Source organism: Athene cunicularia, assembly GCF_003259725.1.
Source record: "Athene cunicularia isolate RWA chromosome 2 unlocalized genomic scaffold, athCun1 chr2_part1, whole genome shotgun sequence".
Taxonomy (NCBI): domain Eukaryota; kingdom Metazoa; phylum Chordata; class Aves; order Strigiformes; family Strigidae; genus Athene; species Athene cunicularia.
The window spans coordinates 23,338,295-23,343,907 of record NW_020799095.1 but is presented as its reverse complement, the minus strand read 5'-3'; the positions used below and the strand labels follow the sequence as shown (position 1 = coordinate 23,343,907).

The 5,613-nt window shown below is 40.9% G+C and overlaps 1 long non-coding RNA gene across 1 annotated transcript; it reads right to left on the bottom strand.

Moving 5' to 3' along the window:
• Nucleotides 1–1,861: 1,861 nt before the first annotated feature.
• LOC113476221 lies at nucleotides 1,862–5,414 on the bottom strand. The gene is made up of 3 exons (XR_003397679.1): nucleotides 5,404–5,414; nucleotides 5,223–5,225; nucleotides 1,862–1,990 (listed from the first exon to the last, which is right to left on the bottom strand). It is a non-coding gene; the product is annotated as an uncharacterized LOC113476221 (long non-coding RNA).
• Between the last annotated feature and the right edge of the window lie 199 nt (nucleotides 5,415–5,613).

Below are 5,613 nucleotides of genomic sequence, written 5' to 3'. Positions count from 1 at the left end.
CCAAGTTTCCTAATAGCTTAAACATGTTTCTCACAGCTCTTTCCATGCTGGCCAGAGTGAAGATGTCCACACGTCAAACTCAACTGTCCGATGCCTTTTGGATTTCCATTTCCATAACACTACAGCCACTGTTGCTCTTCTAATACACCAGGGGAGAGAGGGGGGCTACTATCACTTATCCTGCTCCAATTGGAATCTATGACATATTAAATCACCCATGTAAAGTACCTTTCTACTGAATAAAATTGTATTAGAAGTAAACTAATTTCTATCCAAATGGACAAATAAGTAGTCCCAAAGTATATGGGTTACCTAATTATCCACCAAGCAACAGAGGAGCATTTCCCAAACTTTTTCTGGTTAAAATCAAGATGACAAAGTACAGCACATCTTCTACAACAGCTGCTAATGGATTGATCCAAAAGACATCTCTAAGGAACAACTGAGAGCCAAAGAGAATCCTGTGTTGTTATCTGAAATGTGAATAGCTCTGCTGAAGATGATGGCATGCCACAGAAAAGTAAAATGACATTTTCTTATGCACTGGACAAAAAGAGAGGAAGAAGAACAAGATTCCCCAGACTAATGCTCTTCTAAACCTGCCTTTCATTTTCTGTTAAAATTTTCCATCATAGTTAGCAGAGTTTCAGCTCCACAAACTACTGTGAACACTTTCCTTGCTGCCTTTGGTATTTTAGGGTGAAAGAAGAATGTTTGAAAACATGTCCATTGCCTAATTTTTCATATAATTTTTACAAAAGGGCTAGGATTGGAAACCATTTTTAATATTATGAGATTTCAAGTGGAATTTCTGGGAGTGTGGCCATATAGCAGGGGAGCCAGTCCTAAACACAGACTGAGGAATGAGAGAGCAAGGAAAGATTAATCTCTGACTTCAGGCAGCCTAGAAGGCTGCTAAAGGAAAAGCAAAAGAATCACGCATAGAGAGACAGGATGCACACAATGCAGCTTTAGCCTGCTAAGGCACAGACAAGCAGCTTAAACTTGACATAGAAGAGAAGCCACTCGAGAGGAATTAAACATTGGCAAGTGCCAAAAAAAGAATAAAGGGTCTCTGAAGCTGTGTTTTAAACAGACGGGAGAACTGGACTGGCATGTTGCATGGCATGACATTTAAAGCTTTGACAGAAGCTAAATGCAACAATTTCCCTGGGCCCATACCACTGCTACGCATATGATCACTTCTGGAAAACAGACAAGCTCCATCTTAAAACTTCTGCAGTATTTCCCCACCTCTCTCCGCTGCCACTGGGCATTTCAGAATCCACATGCTCTAACAAGGGGACGTTCTCCGAATTTCTGCAAGAAAATTTTATCAGGGGTAGTAGATACTACGTTGCTTTTGTACAGTGTCCTTTATCACAAGGTTCTGCTCCCCTTCTGTTAATCCCCTCCTGAGCTAGCAGGGGGAGTCCATGTCCTACATAGCTTTTATTTCACTTGGTCAAACAAACCAGGATCTCCCTTATCTCTTTATGACAAGGCAGACTCACTACATATTCAGACCATCCTTTCAGCTCTTCTCAGCACCTGGTCTAATTTCAGTTATTTCTTCTTGAAGATGAGTGATCAGAACATTTCTGTGCTGGGTTTGCATGTATGGTGGGGTTTTTTTGGTACTAATTGAAGGGGGCTACAGTGGTGGCCCCCTGTGAGAAGCTTCTCAAAAGCTCCCCTGGCCAAGGCCAAGCCAATTAACAACAGTGGCCATGCCTCTGTGGTAACATATTTAACAAGGGGAATCTGGGAAGAGGAGTTGGAATTGTGAGGAGAACATCTGTGCAAACACTGAGGCCAGTGAAAGAATGGAGGAGGAAGGGGGATAGGTATGCCAGAGCAGATGCTGGCCTGCAGTCCATGGAGGACCCCACGCCGTAGCAGGTGGCTGTGCCTGAAGAAGACTGCGACTCTGTGGAAAGCCCACGCTGTTGTAGTTCGGCACTGAGAGGACTACAACACCTGGGAGGGACTCAGCCTGGAGCAGCTCAGGAATAGTTTGCAGCCTGTGCAAAGAACTCATGCCAGAGTAAGTTTGTGGATGACTCTCTCCTGTGAGAGAGACCCCACGCTGAAGCAGGGAAGGAGTGCAAGGAGTCCTCCCCCTGAGGTGGAAAGAGCAGTGGAACTGACTGTACCCCCCCCCATTCCCTGCCCTGCTACGCTGCTGAGGGAAAAGAAGTAGAGATTTTGAGAGCAAAGCAGAGCCCAGGAAGAAGGGAGGGGTGGGCGAAGGTGTTTTCAAGATGTGGTAATGCTTCTCACTGTCCTACTCTCTGTTAAGTGTTGTTGTTGTTAGTGTCTGAATTAAATTTATGTTCTTTTTTTTCTTCCCTAACCAGCCTGTCTTTTGTTCATGACCACAATGGATGACCCATCCGTCCCCATCCTTGTCTCAACTCCTGAACCTTTTGTTGTATTTTCTCCTTCCTATTCCTGAGGGGGAAGGAGTGAGCGAGTAGCTGCATGGTGCTCAGTTGCCCTCTAGGCTCAAACCACGACAGTAAGTTATTGTGAGATGACACTAACATTTGTATTAGATCTTTCAGAAGCCTCTCTACTCAGGCATCATAAGGTTAGATTTTGCTTTTTCCATTGCCACTCCAGGTGAATATTCCCTTTATCTCCTCCATAAGTTTCTATCACAGAACAAATCTTATATATGAATATGAGGACTAATTAATTACAACATCATTCCAACGCCTCAATTTCATCAACCTGTGATATCAACATTTTTGCCAAATATGCAACAGAGGAGAAAATGATAACTGTGGAAAGAGTTTTCATTCATACATTTCAAGAAAGCTGCTATATGTCCACACACCACCAGTCAACCATCTGAAAGTTCAAGTAGATTCTCAAATTTTACAACAGTAATTTTCAACCTGTAGTATGCAAATGACTTCCAAGAGGTCTAATATATGAAATTAAGAAAAATGGGCCTACTGACAGCAAGTTTTAAATGGAAGATTGATTCCACTGGAAAATTACTAGTGGTCTGCAAATTGCAATAAATCTGAGAACTTCTTGTAATATCTGGGTATCTTCCTTGCATGTGGTAGTTTGAGGACAGGTCACAGTTCTGACAGGCATTCTATGCTTATGATAAGTAAAACTAACAGCTCAAAGATACTGAACTTATTTAGCTCATTAATAGTCCTCCTTCCGGAAGAAAAATTAACTTTTACATCAGAACAATCCAGAATAGCAGACTGAAACCTGTGATGTATGTGCACATACAGCATTCTAGCTTATCTTTTCCTGCCTCTCCTTCACCATCCATTTATTTAAAACTGGTTTCAAACCCTGATAGGTAAAAGTCACAAGCACCTGAGAAAATAAATGAATAAGCAAGATTTCTTTTCATATTACTAAAGAAGCAAAACCCAGGATATCCTTTATATTATCAACACATTGTCTCTTCACTCTAATGAAATAGAGCTGGAGAAGGTAGACTATGTTATGGATAAGAATTAATTTAATACAGTTTTGCAGCTGTTAAGACAAAACCTAAAACACTTTGTATCCAAAATGTATTCAGAATGTAATCAGGAAGACATTGATCAGCTACTGATCAAGTGCGACAAAGCAGTGACTTGCACCTTTAGAATTTAGAGAGGTCAGGGAGAGATAAGTGACAAGACATTTCACACCACTCACACTGACCAAGGAGTTACCTTAGAAAATAGTAGTTACTAAGAATGGAAACCTTGGGATTTGACTACTCCAGTTGAATTCATTAATTCAGTAAGATTTTTAGTATCCAGTACAAACTAACCATTAAAATTACCTCTTTCTCCTCTGACCACATTAATGTTTCAAATAGGATCCAAATAAAACCTTTGTTGCTCTCATGTGGATTTGAAGGAGGGCCTAACTGAGGCAATCCTCGTTTCCTTCCCCTGCTCTAATGGGAAGCTGTAACAAATACACTATGTACAACTGCTGTAATGTATGGTACACCGACATGTTATATAGCCTACAGAATTACTATGTCAGAATATTATCACTTTGTCAGCTTCCCACTGCTCCCTCTTGTCATAAAATGCACAATGTGGGAAGATAAATGTGGATCCAAGTGCCTAATCACGTCTGGAATTTCTGGTATGTTGTACTGCCCAGTAAAACAAATTATAAAACACCAGGAATAAAGTGGTAGTTGCTAAAAATGCCCTAAGATCACAAAGACAAGTCATCAACAATATTAAGACTCAATCTGTTCCAAGGACAAAAAATCCCCGTGAAGTAGAGCAAGTGCCATCTCACCAGAAAACTGGCATTAGTCCACCACAGTGCCATAAAACCAATGAAACTTCTCATAACTTCAGGTAAGAAGAAGAAACATCTCCACAGTTCTGCTAACTCTCAAGTCAGAACAGGTCTAACAAAACTAACCAGTCACAGAAATCTTGATTTTAAAAAAGTCCTCAATTATTATCTAATATTATTCTGATGGCCTTAACAGAAAAAAAAGCCATTCCAAAATAAAGCCAACAGTATGGCCAAAACACATCACAGATGTGTATGTAAAAAAAATCGCCTCTGCCCAAAGCACAGCATGCTGTTCTCAAGCCAACTTTGGTATCATTCATCCCCCACTGCCTTCCAGATGCCCTCTAAGAGACCTCTCTGAAGAAAATGCTTTCTCAATAGGATCTCTGGAAAGGGGGCCAAAAGTTGGGGAAGGGCAGGATAGGTCCTGTGACCTATACGTAAGTAGCAAAGAATGTTAGTATGTTATCCTGCAAACAAAACTAAAGGATGACCTGATCAGTATTTGAAAAGCGGATATTTTTAATGAAGTACAAGAGTCTGTTAAAACAACTTTCTTCAGAGCAGCTCCTCTGTGCTGATTTATAAATTAGTGATGATTTATAAATTGCTAAATGTAATCATGCCAGAATTTTAACTCAGAATTAATCATCCCAACCTCAGTGTTACACTTTAAATAGTTCATACTATGCACAAAACCGCATCCATAACCCAGATCTATTTTGTTCAGCTTCCATAATACCACAGATTTACATTTCACTTAAGTCGAGTTATTAAAAGAAAACACCATCAACTTGAACTTAACTTTATGCCAACAGTATTTACTAGAAGAGTGATTTTTCTTAACTAGACATTTTTCTTTGCTTTCCTCTTGGTTGTCTAAGAGTGCCCCTGAAGAACTATCAATGTATGGGATATAAACCTGTCCCCACCCCCTCTGCTCTCTTTTCACATGCCTCTTGCAGCATCAGCTTCACCAGTCCTGTTACAAAACACCCTATAACCATGTAAGTAACAGCACTGAATGCTTCCAGGCACAGAGTTGCACTCCTGCCAGGATATAAAGGGAGCAACTACAACCCAACTCCAGTACCATGCACAAATTAACCTGACAAATGAGATTTTTCTCCCTAATGTCTTTCAGAGACAGTGATTATTTCCTTTCACAAAGCAACCTGACAGTTTCACTCCTGAACCGAGGCCTTGGTCACGGAGAGCCTGGCAATCCCTCTCTTGACGGCTTCTTTGCGCCCAGCGTATTCTTTGCTTTTTATAGACACGGCTTCACGTCATGGTTTTTTGCTTCACCCCCACCCCCCCACC